The 14,474-nt window shown below is 40.3% G+C and overlaps 1 protein-coding gene across 3 annotated transcripts in view; it reads left to right on the forward strand.

Annotated features, from left to right (window-relative positions):
* LOC122550048 (myosin-IIIa-like) overlaps positions 1-14,474 on the forward strand; it is a 284,716-nt gene that overhangs the window by 75,676 nt on the left and 194,566 nt on the right. The gene's annotated exons all lie outside the window — the stretch shown is intronic.

The following is a 14,474-nucleotide window of genomic DNA, read 5'->3' on the forward strand; positions in this document are numbered from 1 at the left end:
GGTAAAGGGATGGCTGGAAAATGGGAAGTCTTCAGAAATGAGATAACAAGAATCCAGAGAAAGTATATTCCTGTCAGGGTGAAAGGGAAGGCTGGTAACTATAGGGAATGCTGGATGACTAAAGAAATTGAGTGTTTGGTTAAGAAAAAGAAGGAAGCATATGTCAGGTACAGACAGGAGAAATCGAGTGAATCCTTAGAACAGTATAAAGGCAGTAGGAGTATACTTAAGAGGGAAATCAGAAGGGCAAAACGGGGACATGAGATAGCTTTGGCAAATATAATTAAGGAGAATCCAAAGGGGTTTTACAAATATATTAAGAACAAAAGGGTAACTTTTGTATGCTTTCCTTTACTGGTCAGAGTATTGAGTACAGGAGTTGGGAGGTCATGTTGCGGCTGTACAGGACATTGGTTAGGACACTGTTGGAATATTGTATGCAATTCTGGTCTCCTTCCTATCGGAAAGATGTTGTGAAACTTGAAAGGGTTCAGAAAAGATTTACAAGGACGTTGCCAGTGTTGGAGGATTTGAGCTACAGGGAGAGGCTGAACAGGCTGGGGCTGTTTTCCCTGGAGCGTCTGAGGCTGAGGGGTGACCTTATAGAGGTTTACAAAATTGAGGGGCATGGATAGGATAAATAGGACCCAAAGTTTTTTCCCTGGGTTTGTGGAGTCCAGAACTAGAGGGCATAGGTTTAGGGTGAGAGGGGAAAGATATAAAAAAGACCTAAGGGACAACTTTTTCACGCAGAGGGTGGTATGTGTATGGAATGAGCTGCCAGAGAACATGGTGGAGGCTGGTACAATTGCAACACTTAACAGGCATTTGGATGGGTATATGAATAGGAAGGTTTTGGAGAGATATGGACCGAATGCTGGCAGGTGGGTCTAGATTGGATTGGGATATCTAGTCAGCATGGACGGGTTGGACCGAAGGGTCTGTTTCCATGCTGTACATTTCTATGACTCTATGAGGACTAGTTGAAATGCTTCAAGTTTCTCTATTTTAATACTTCAGGATTGTCATTTTCTTGGCTTCCTTCTTCCCTTTCACGTCTTTGAGAACTTTTCTTTCTGTGATGTCACTTATGACCAGTACAGTGAAGCCAATGTGAAATACCCACATAATTTATTTGTCATCTTTTTTTTAATTGTCTGATATTATTTCCCAAGTCTCACTTTCTACCTGTCAATGCTGTCTTTTAAAAATTATCAATAGATTATTCTCTTATCTCTTTATTTCTAGTTAGCTTTCTTTCACATTTACAGTTTTTCTTTTCTTATTAAGCTTTAAGTTATTCTTTGTCTTTTACATTGTTAAACTTTCTGGCCTGACACCCATTATTGTTCAATTATATACATTGTTGAAGTTTGTTACTCTCTTTAACGTTTTTAGTTAGCAACAGATAGTAGATTCTCTCCATGGATTTGCTTCTTTCTCAAAGCAGCTTACAAGAGCTACTAAAAGGGCTTATGAAACAAAACTTCAAGGGACATCAAAACCAATGAGAAGAAATTTTATAGTCACAGAAAGGGAAAATGAGTGATCAGGAGCATTGTTGGCCCACTAAGGACTGAAAGTGGGGATATTGTGAATGACAATGGGGAAATGACAGACATGTTGAAGAATTACTATGCCTCAGTATTGACAGTAGAAAAGGCAGATAGCTTGCCAGAAGTCCTGAGGAAATTAATAGTGCACTGGGGTCAAGAACTGAATAAAATTAGATAAAACATAGATAATGAGGAAATTAGTAGAATGAAAAAGTGACAAATCCCCAGGTCCTGACTATTTCCATCCGAGAATGTTAAAGGACATAGGGGCGCATATTATAGATGTCCTAAATATCATCATTCAGAGTTCCCTACAGACAGGAGTTAGCCCTCCAGATTGGAAAATTGCATCTCTCACACTTTTTAAAGGCAGAGTGAAAGAAGAAAATCAGGTATTTACAAACCAGTTAACATAACATCTGTGGTGGGAAAATCATTAGAGTCTATAATCAAGGATGGCATAATAAAAATATTGAAAATTTTCAGTTAACCAGGGAGAACCAGCTTGGATTCATGACAGGTCGGTCATGTCTGACAAACCCATTTGAATTTTTTGAAGAGGTGACTTAGGTAGCGGTCTATGGATGTTGATATGGACGTTGATGACATTTGATAAAGTTCTGCATAAGGGACAGTTAATTAATGGAACTGATCTGGCTGGGAAATTGTTGAGTGGCAGGCAACTGGAAATAGGAATAATCGGTAGGTACTCAAATTAGCAGGACGTGACAAGTGGCGTCTCACAAGGATCTATGCTAGGACCTCAGTAATTGACTTACTTGTTAACAACTTGAATAATGGTGTAGCAAGTCACATATCCAAATTTACGGATGGCATGAAGTTAGGTAATATTGTACACAGTATAGACAATAACATAAAATTACAAAGGGATGCTAATAGACTCAGTTGATGAGCAAAACTGTGGCAGATGTAAACAAGTGAGGCAATCAATTTTGAACCAAAAAAGAATAGACCAAGGTACTTAAATACAGTGAATGTCAAAAGGGTTTTGGGGTTTCAAATGCACAGGTCTTTAAATGCCGTGAGCAGGTGCAGAAAATAATCATGAAATCTCATGGATTGCTGACTTCTATATTTATACAAGTGGAGTATAAGGATGCAGAAGTTATACAAAACCCTCGTTAGACTCTACTTGCAGTACTGTGAGCAGATCCAGGCAGCACACCTTAAAAAACATATATTGGGCTGAGCAGGAGTGTTGTGTAGGTTTAAAAGAATCATAACTGCTCATCATGTGTTAAATTTGAGAAGAGATTATACAAATTAAGCCTGTTTTCTCTCGAGTTTAGAAGTTTAAGGGATGATCTAATCAAAGCCTTCAATATATTATCAGGAAAAGACAGGTAGATAAGTTATTTCCACTGGTTGGGGTATCTAGAGCTAGGGGCATTGTATGAGAAATAGAGCTGGACTATTCAAGAGAGATGTTAGAAAGTAGCTCTACACCAAAAGGTCGTAGATGTTTGGAAATTCTCTTCCACAAAAGGCAGTGGATGCTGCATTAGTTAGTTTTAAATCTGAGAAAAAGTGAATTTTGGTTGAGCAACAGTATTAAGAAATATGGGGCAAAGGCAGGAATATGGAGTTAAGCCAGGAGTAGCCATTATCTCAATAAATGGCTGACCAGGCTTGAGTGGCTGAACAGACTACTCCTATTGCTATATTTCTATCTTAGAAGTGGCAAATGGTGCTGAAAATAACGTAGTCACTAGCAAGCATCTGCACTTCTGGCCTCATAATGAAGGGAAGGTAATTCATGAAGTATTCTAAGGTGATGGTAGGCTCAGGATATTACCCTAAGGATCTCCTGAAGTGGTGTTCTGGAGCTCAGATAATTGACCTCCACAAACTACAACTGTTTTCCTTTGTGCCAGGCTAGATTACAACTAGCAAGGGTTTTCTACTGACTCCCAGTTTTGCGAGAACTTCTTGATGCCAAATCATTTATATAAATGACAAAAAGCAATGGACCCAACACCGATCCTTGTGGCACGCCACTGGTCACAGGCCTCCTGTCTGAAAAGCAACCCTCCACCAACACCCTCTGTCTTCTACCTTTGAGCCAGTTCTGTATCTCAATGGCTAGTTCTCCTTGTATTCCATGAGATCTAACCTTGCTAACCAGTCTCCCATGGGGAACCTTGTCGAACGCCTTGCTGAAGTCCACTCTGCCACTCTGTCCTCATCAAAAAACTCAATCACATTTGTGAGGCATGATTTCCCATGCACAAAACCATGCTGACTATCCCTAATCAGTCCTCACCTTTCCAAATACATATAAATCCTGTCCCTCCGGATTCCCTCCAACAACTTGCCCATCACCGTCAGGCTCACTGGTCTATAGTTCCCTGGCTTTTCCTTGCCACCTTAGTGGCACCACATTAGCCAATCTCTGGACTTCCAGCACCTCACCTGTTGCTATCATTAATACAAATATCTCAGCAAGGAGCCCAGCAATCACTTCCCACATAATTCCAGGGTATTCCTGATCAGGTCATGGGGATTTATCCACTCTTATGCTTTTCAAGACATCCAAAACCACCTCCTCTGTATTATGGACATTTTTCAAGATGTCACCATCCATTTCCCCACATTCTATATCTTCCATGTCCTTTTCCACAGTAAACACTGATGCAAAATACTCGTTTATCATCTTCCCCCATCTCCTGTGGCTCTCCACATAGGCTGACTTGCTGATCTTTGAAGGGCCCTATTCTCTCCCTAGTTACCCTTTTTTTGTCCTTTATGTATTTATAAAAATCCTTTGGATTCTCCTTAACCCTATTTGCCATAGCTATCTCATGTCGCCTTTTTGCCCTCCTGATTTCCCTCTTAAGTATACTCCTACTGCCTTTATACTCTTCAAAGAGTTCATAGTTTCTTGAAAGCGGAGTTGCAGGTAGATAGGATAGTGAAGAAGGCGTTTGGTATGCTTTCTGTTATTGGTCAGGGAATTGAGTATATGAGTTGGGAGGTCAGGTTGCAGTTGTACAAGACATTGTTCGGCCAGGTTTGGAATATTGTGTGTAATTCTGTCCTCCCTCCTATCAGAATGATGTTGTGAAACTTGAAAGGGTTCAGAAAAAAATTACAATGATGTTGCCTGAGTTGGAGGATTTGAGTTATGGGGAAAAGCAGAATAGGCTGGGGCTACTTCCCCTGGAGCATCGGAGGCTAAGGGGTGAACTTCTAGAGATTTATAAAATCATGAGGAGCTTGGATAGGGTAAATAGGCAAGGGGTGGGGGAGTCCAAAACTAGAGGGCATAGCTTTAAGATGAGAGGAGATAGATCCCTTTTATATCTAAGGTGCAACTTTTTCACGCAGAGTGTGGTGCATGTAAGCAATGAGCTGCCACAGGAAGTGGTGGAGGCTGGTACAATTACAACATTTAAAAGGCATCTGGCTGGATATATGAAAAGGAAGGGCTTAGAGGGATATAGGCCAAATGTTAGCAAATGGGACTAGATTAATTTAGGATATCTTGTCGGTATGGACACGTTAGACCAAAGGAAAATCTCAACAACTCTGACATTGTCTAATTAGCCTGTGCAGAGATGTTATCTCTGGAGGGGGTAGGACTTGAACTCAGGACCCTTGCTCTGAGGTAAGAACACTACATTGCACCCCATGTCCTGCTTTTGTTCGTACCTGAGCAACTTTCCACAGTGTTGGGTAAATGCCAGTGATGTAGTTGGACTGGAACAACTTGTGCTTGGCCTTGGCTACTTCTGGAGCACAAGGTTAGAATATTATTGCCTAAGTGACCAATTGTAGGCCCTAATTTCTACTTGCATAGCATTTTACCTGTTCTCTTGTTTAAATGGAAGGAAATTGATAATTTCTCACCCTTGACACTTTCAATGCTGCAATCTCTTTAATTCATCAAGGCTCCGCTATCCTGCAAATCTGTGTAAATCACTAAAAATGCCTTAATCAATTCTCTCTGTCACTAAAATTGGTGATTGAACTTTACCCTTTCTAAGGACAAGTCTTGATTTAACACTTCAAAGGTACTTTTGTGTACACTTTGTCTTACAAGAACATCATCTGCTGTATGCCTGACAGTGTTCAAAAAGGCACTGATCTGATTCCTCTGTTCCTTTGCTAGTAAGTCTGATGCAGTTCTGTAGTACTGGAATTGGCACTTGTTAGAGTTCTTATTTTTGGCATCATTGTGGGCCCCTCTCCATTTTCAAATTGCTGTGGCAATGGCATTGTATCAACTGCACCAAGCAGAATTAAAACTGAGGAGTCAGTCTGGTGAAGCGGGAACATGCCAAACAGCAGAAGCTGATTGCAATCAGATCAAAGGGAACCCACAGCTAACAGAACAAATCTCTGCAGACCTGTCATTCAGTTGGTAATACTGGCAGACCAATCAGAGAAGGCTACATCGATGTTCCCATTATTAAAGATGAGGGAACCCGTCACATCAGTGTATAAGACCATATGACATAGGAGTGGAAGTAAGGCCATTTGGCCCATCGAGTTCACTCCACATTCAATCACGGTTGATGGGCATTTGAAAGCCACTTACCCTTACTCTCCCCATATCCCTTAATTCCTTGCGAGATTAAGAATTTATTAATCTCTGCCTTGAAGACATTTAATGTCCTGGCCTCCACTGCACTCAATGGCAACGCATTCCACAGACCCACCACTGTCTGGCTGAAGAAATATCTCCTCATTTCCATTCTAAATTGACCTGCTCTAATTCTAAGACTGTTCCTGTCTGACGGAAACAATTTCCCACTGTCCACCCTTTCTAAACCATGCATTGTCTTGTAAGTTTCTATTAGATCTCCCCTCAACCTTCTAAACTCCAATGAAAACAATCCCAGGATCCTCAGTCATTCAGTATATGGTAGGCCCACCATTACAGGGATCATCCGTGTGAATCTCTGCTGTACATGTTGAAGGCAGGACTGAAGCGCTTGTAATCATCTTCAGCCAGAAGAGCCAAGTCAACAATTCATCTCAACCTCCCCCGAGGGTCCTTGCATCACTGATGCATGGTTTCAGCCAATTCAATTCATTCCACGTGACAACAAGAAATAAAGAACAAAAAAACAGAATATACAGCACATAAACAGGCCCTTTGGCTAACAAAGACTGTGCTGATGCATGACACTTTTCTAAATTAACTAGGTGAGCCCTTATTCTGAGATTATACTCTCTGGTCCTAGACTCTCCCCCACTAAAGGAGACAACCTCTCTTGATCGAGCCTCCGAAGAATCATATATTTAATCACTCTTGCCTCTCATTCTCCAAATGAATTCGGGCGCAACCAACTCAACCTCTCCCATATGAAAGTCCCTCCCTACCCAGGACCAACATAACCAACCTCCTCTACCTCTAATACCTGAATAGCTTTCTTTAAATAAGGGGACCAAAGCGACAAAATAGCCCACATGATTAGCACAACATCCGCAACTATCCACTCCCTCCACTATTGACAGTTAGGAGCAGCAGTGCACTATTTGCAAGATGTACGGCAAATATTCACCAAAGATCCTTAGATAGCAAACCCTCAATCATTTCCATTGAGAAGGACAAGGGCAGCAAATACTTGAAAACAGCATTGCCTGCAAGTTCTCCTCCAAGCCATTCATCATTTTGGAAAAATGTCACTGTACTTTCAGTGTAGTTTGTTTGAAATACTGAAATTCCCTCCTTAAGGGCATTGTGAGTCTATCTACAGCACATGGACTGCAGCAGTTCAAGAAGGCAGCTCACCACCACCTTCTCAAGGGCAACAACTAATGGGCAATAGCTAATTGACCAACCAGTGACACCCATGTCCCATGAATAAATTGAAAAAAGATAATAAGGAATGGAACTAGTTGGATATCTTGACCAAAGATCTGGCACAGGCACTGTTGACCATTGTGTCTTGTGAAAAAAGAAATGGATTCTTACACTTCCTGGAAAATGCAGCAGTGTCCAAATGCCCATGAGAACATTCAACATAGATTCCTCCAAAGTTATTCATTGCAGCCATGCCTTCAGAGGTGCTCTCATACCCATTGGACATGAAGACAACCCTTAGAATGGCACCTTTGTAATAATCATGGGGAAAATTAAGTCTGCCCAGCTATGGATAACTTTAGCTGAAGGATGTATGGACAAGCTCAGATTGGACAGAGGAATAGGAAGAAGAATGATCAGAGTAATTTTATAATAGGATTTTGTAAGCAGCCTCACATTCTATTTAATTCCATGTCCCTTCTTTGTACTCTCTATGCTATTTGGTGATCATGAGGAAAGTCCAGACACTCATCTAACTTCAGAAGCAATCATCCCAACACCAACGAACGGAGCTGCATCAAGACATTGTCTCAATGAGCTACGTCACACTGCAACACCCAAGAACTACAAAAAGCAGAAGAAAAGCATCTATACAATGTTTTAAAGATAAATGGGTACCCAATAAACACAATTCGTTGATTCCTCAGAAACAAACCCAAACAAACGGACACAATGCAACCAAATACTAGAGCCACATTACCTTACATCAAAGCCATATCAGAAATGACTTCCAGATGACTCAGACCCCTTGGCATCATGGTAGCCTACAAACCTACCAACGCACTTGCACAGTGACTAATGAATCATTAGATACCACCATTAAAAATTAATGTCATTTACAAGATACCATGCAAGAACTGTAAAAAACACTACGTCAGACAAACTCCCAGGAAACTTGCCACCAGAATACATGAACACCAATTGGCCACCAAAAGACATGACTTACTATCATTAGTTTCCGTACATACAGACAAAGAAGGTGATGAGGGCGATGGCACGGGGTAGGGTGACACTAGGCAAATGGACACACAAGATGGCTGCTGAGCTATCAGTTGGCCAACTTGACACACAAGATGGCCACTGGATCAGAATATGGAGAGAACAGCAGAGCAGATACAGACATTGCCTGGGGCCACCAGAATGCCAGCACAATGCACTCACAACCCAGTTGATTAGTTTAAGGCAGGTGGGGGAGAGAATATGCATGAGTAATGAACACTGCCCACAGAAGTGTCTGGGTCCAGCCAACTCCTCTTATAGAAATGCTAACAGCTTGATACAGATTCAATACAAAATGCTAATAGCCAAATCTGTAGTAATCGACCTTCTTAGGAAGAGCGATTAGAGCCCATTACTACAGAAATGGATTTCCATGCAGACATTGAAACTGACAATGTCTACACTGAAACTGACAATGACCACATGGAAGTTAACAAAGGCTACGCTGGAACTGACAAAGACTGTATCGAAACTATCAACGATTCTGCAATGATTGCCATAAACAAACCATGTTACAAAGACAATAATCTCATCACTGACCTATTGTACCATAAGAGGTATAAAAGTTTCTTGACATGTGCTTCGGGTCGAGAGAAGACTCTCAGCTGACCACTGTGCTTTCTCTTTTTGGTGACTTTCTCTTCCCGGAGCTCCGGTATTTCCTTGTGCAATAAACTCTGTCATTGAACCCCGATTCTGACTCTGAGACTGGTGTTTTTTCCCACAACAAAGGACACCACTTTGACTGGGAAAACGCACACATCCTAGGACAGGCGAAGCAAAGACATGCACAAGAATTCTTAGAGACATGGCATTCTAACCAGAACTCCATCAATAAACAACTCCATCAACATCAACCGAGATCCTATCTACCTTCCCTTGAAAAAAAGAACTGATAATGACATCACCCATCTTAAGAAATGAAGACCTATAAATGGAGAGGTGGGACATATCACCAGTGCTTCACCAGAGACTCTCACTGATGATGTTACCTAGAATGGTGACAAACCTTTCAGCTCAGTGAGCTAACTTACATACTTATCATCAACATGAACTACAAATCTTCTCAAAAATTGCTAATTCATCTACCTCCTAGAGTCATGCAAGTATTTTAGGTTTTTGAACAAACTCCAGCGCAATAGTTGCAGTAAAAAAAAGCTTCCTCTCTGAATGTCAACATTGGAAAAACTGTTTTGACAGAGATTTATCATCAGCAAAAGTGATACAGATGGCAAATCTATTTAATGATATGTGGAGCCACAGTTATTTTTCAAAATGACAGATGTCCAACAGATCACAATTTAAGCCCAAAATGGAAAATTGTCACCCTTCATGTGTAGCACTAGACAGGACTGCAGCTGAGTGAAAGTGAGGACTGCAGATGCTGGAGATTAGTGTTGGGAGTGTGGTGCTGGAAAAACACAGCAGGTCAGACAGTATCCGAGGAGCAGGAAAATTGACGTTTAGGGCAAAAGCCCTTCATCAGATCTGCAGCTGAAGGTTAGGAAGTCACATTAAGGTCCTGAGATCAATGTGGAAAGGAGAATCTCAAATTACACTGGAGTCCCATATTGTCCTCTACTAATATAAGGGGGAATCTTTTGATGTTCCTTCATTCACCACAGTCCTCATGCTGCTCGATTTAAAAGCTAAAGAGCCAGCTGCACAAAATAGTTTTGAGGAGTACAATGGCGCAGTGTGGCATTGAGAAATGACTACAAAACTTTCCACTCTTAAGATCAAAAGTTAGTATTTTTCCCACTTGAAGTCTACAACACTGCATGTCAATAGAGGCAGCTGAGTGTGATCTCCTGCTTTTTCTTCCAACTTTGAGGTATAAGGCAACCTCCTGGTATTCCTGAATTGGCTTCCATATTGTGCAGGATATTTCTAATCTTCCATGTAAAATTTAAGACTATAAGAAGTTGGAGCAAAAGTAGACCATTCAACCATTGGATTTTATAATCCTGAACTCCACTCTTGCCGTTTTCCCCATAACCCATGATTCCCTTACTGATTAAAAATCTTAGCGAGTTTTGGTAAGATTGGTGGCTCAAGTTGAGGTTTCAGATTTCTCATCACCATACTAGGTGATATCATCAGTGAGCCTCTGGTAAAGCACTGGTGGTATGACCTTTTTTTAAATTTATATATTTAGGTTTCCTTGGGTTGGTGATGTTGTTTCCTGTGATGATGTCATTTCCGGTACTTTTTCTCAGTGAGTGGTAAATGGGATCCAAGTCGATGTGTTTGTTGATAGAGTTCCGATTGGAGTCCCATGCTTCTAGAAATTCGCACGCGTGTCTCTGTTTGGCTTGTCCTAGGATGGATGTGTTGTCCCAATCGAAGTGGTGTCCTTCCTCATCTGCATGTATGTACTCTTCGACTGGGACAACACATCCATCCCAGGACAAGCCAAATAGAGACATGCAAGAGAGTTCCTGGAAGCACAGCACTCCAACTGGAACTCTATCAACAAACACGTCGACTTGAATCCCATTTACCACCCCCGAGGAAAAAAAACGGAATGACATCACTACAGGAAATGACATCACCAACCCAAGGAAACCTAAACACATAAATAAAAAGTGAGCCATACTACCAGTGCTTCACCCGAGGCTCACTGATGATGTTACCTAGTTATGGTGACGAAATGTCTGAAAACGAACCTTCCAGCTCATCGAGCAAACTTACATCCTGATTAAAAATCTATCTCAGCCTTGAATATTGCTTAAGGATTCTGCTTCAACAGCCCTCTGCAGGAAAGGAGTCCACAGATGCACTATCCTATGAGAAAGAAATTGCTCCTCATCTGTCTGAAATGTGCAATGCCTCATTCTGAGATTATGACCTCTCATCCTGAACTTTCCCACAAGGGGAAACACCTTTCCATCTCAACTTTGCCAAGTTCCCTAAGAATATTGAATGTTTCAATAAGGTTTTCTGCCATTCTTCTAAATTCCAGTACATGTAGGCACAACTCCTTGAATCTTTTTTCATAACCGGAAGTCAACATTCTCTAGACTGCCTCCAACACCAGTATATCTTTCTTTAGGTAAGAGGCCCAAACCATTCAGTATTCTAGCTGTGGTCTGATTCATGCCTTGTATAATCTTAGCAAAGGTTCCTTATTTTTATATTGCATTCTGTTTGAAATAAATGGCCAGAATTTAGCTTTCCTCCCTAATTACCCATTGAACTTAAATGCTAGCTTTTTATTATTCATGGATGAGGGCTCCCAAATCATTCTATTCCAGAGCTTTCTCCATTTAAATAATATTCAGCTTCTCTATTCTTCCTGCCTAAATGAATAACACATTTTCCCAAATTATATACCATCTGCCAAGTTTTTGCATACTTGTTTAATTTATCTGTATTCCTTTGTAGACTTTGTGTCTTCCTATCTGTTTTGGTACCGTCCAAAACTTCACTACGGTACATTCACGTTGCTCATCCAAATCATTAATATATATTGTAAATAATTATGACACCAGCACTCAGCTCTGTGGCAGTCCACTAAGTAACAGATTGCCATCCTGAAAATGTCCCCATATCCCAACTCTGCCTTCTATTAGATAGGCAATCTTCTATTCACGGAATATTCAACTTCTAACACCAGTATCCTTTGTCATATTAAGTAGTCAAATGTGGGTTCTTATCAAATGCCTTCTGAATGTCAAAATATTTTACATCCGTTGCTTCCTCTTTATCTATCTTGTATGTTACCATGTCAGAGTTCAAGCATTTCCCCTTTATGAAGCCATGTTGCTTCTCCTTCAGCATAGTATCTATTGATATTGCTATTACATCCTTTATAATGAACTTTAACAATAACAGATATCAAGCTAATTAGTCCTGCTCAGGTTCTCCAGTATTTCCTGTTTTTAGTCCAGCATCCATAAAACTTCATATTTACTTTAAAAACGATACAAAAAACTATAACAATATAACCAGTTGTGCATCTTTGTTGAATTAGAATTAAGTTTATTGTCACATGTACTGAAGTTACAAAGAACAGTGACCAGTGTATAATGTCGCCAACACATGGTGCCCTCTCAGGTACAAAGTACCAAGGTACAAATCTAAGGTATGAAGAATAGGGAAAATAAAGACAAAAGTTATACTACATTAGATATATATAGTATTAGTTAGGAAAATAAGAAATAGAGCTAAGAAGATAGATAAGATTGAATATGTTACGAAACCAGGTTTACAGATCTTTCTAATCTAAATATCATGTAGAGGAAGGATATGATTTGCTGTATCAGGCATGGAGTAAAATAATTAAATTTATATCATGACGTGTGGCGTAGTGGGACTTTTTAGAACTAGTCCCCACGAGTGATAAAAGGAATAGAGAATAAATTGCACCTTGGCCATAAGTATAAAACTGATACAAATGAACTGACCATCTGTTATAAACCTTGTCTAATTCCTTTTCCTTAGATTTTCCTTCCTTAGATTTGGAAAAAAGAACTCATGATTTTCAGTCTTGGTGAATAAATTAAACCAGCAGCCACATTTTGGTGCGTAGAGTTGACAGTTGAACTTGCATCACATTTAGCCTTGTTCAAGTCAGTGGTATTTATATTTTTATTAGTACAGTACAGTGATCACACAAATAAATATCTTGACATGGCACACTTTGTGCTACAGCTGCTATATAGAACAACTTACAGCTGCTGAGTGGTAATTGACCATGGCTCTATTAAAAACACATTTAGGTGATTGTTATATTGTTATAGTTTTTTGTATCAAGAGGAAATGGTTTCTGTAAAACCAATCATGTAGCTTGGGAGAGAAATGTAACAATCTAATTCCTAAACCATGGAATATGGACAGCAACAAAGTCATTGTGAAAGAAGATGGAATGGACAAGGCTTTGTTCTATAGTGTTAAATTTTACCACTTTTCAGCAAAGTGTTTTTCTGCTACATTCATATCGTCATCCAATGTGGCCCACGTCAACTTTTCTCATGAAATCATGAATTATTCAACCTACTGCTTATGCACCTGTCCCATTGAATCATGCTTTGTGAGAGGCAGATATGCTTGCCACTGCCAGATTTTGTGATGTTCATGCCATTGGTGACATATTTAAACCCAATTAGGCACTACTTCAGAAGCTGCTCTTCATACAGTGGTCCTGCGTTCTTATCCTCAACGAAATAGCAGAGAAAGGGAAGCATACACTATGTACGACCAACAGTGGACTTGAAGGTGTTGGTGGATGGCAAGTGGAAAGGAGGGCTGTCATTCTCCCTGAAGACCAACAAAAGAGGCCATGTCACCAGTGGCAGCCATCCTACATGGAGATAGCAGCCAGGATTAGTGCAGTGTGTAAGATGAAATGGAAAACCCAGTAGCATGGAAAGAAAGCTCATATCCTTTTGCACTCTGTTAGGGTAGACACTACTGTTTTATCTTTGTTACCTTACTCACTCATTTGAAATGTGCCACAGCACACACCTGTCACCAACGCATACAGACTATTATTCTTGCATGTGTGTGTCCACTCAATGGCTTTCATCCAGCTCTATGGAAATAGAAATGTCGTTTTTCATTGGGAGAGGGGTGGCATTGGGGAGGAAACTGATTACTTAGAAATGATTTTAACAGAGTTTGTGACAATGCCAAATGATTGAAGTGGACTCACAATATTGGCAACATGTGACTTAGGAGAGAGAGGTTGGGTAGTTAGAAACTGAGATTGGAAGATGAAAGTTTGTTTTGTTGAGGATAATAAATCAGCTCAGGGCTGAAGAGGAGTTCCAGCGGGAGAAATAAAACTGCAGTCCTGTGTAGTTAAAGATAAGAATGGTTACAGAAAGTAGACTGAGAACAAAACATCATTGAGGAGAGGAGAGCAGCATTGGCATTGGCTTTCGTTTTGGGTCAAAGTACTCTACAACAAAAGCAACATTTACCATCTCGGCTTACACATGGGAAGATGTAACCACTCATGAAATTATTCTCCAGTCAAAACCTTCAAAAGATAAATATGATGCTATAAAAGGGGCAGTAGGTGTTATATGCTACAGATTCTATGCATGGTTATGAATTTTTTAAATGTATCGCATCAACTG

This window comes from Chiloscyllium plagiosum, chromosome 5 (assembly GCF_004010195.1).
Source record: "Chiloscyllium plagiosum isolate BGI_BamShark_2017 chromosome 5, ASM401019v2, whole genome shotgun sequence".
NCBI lineage: Eukaryota > Metazoa > Chordata > Chondrichthyes > Orectolobiformes > Hemiscylliidae > Chiloscyllium > Chiloscyllium plagiosum.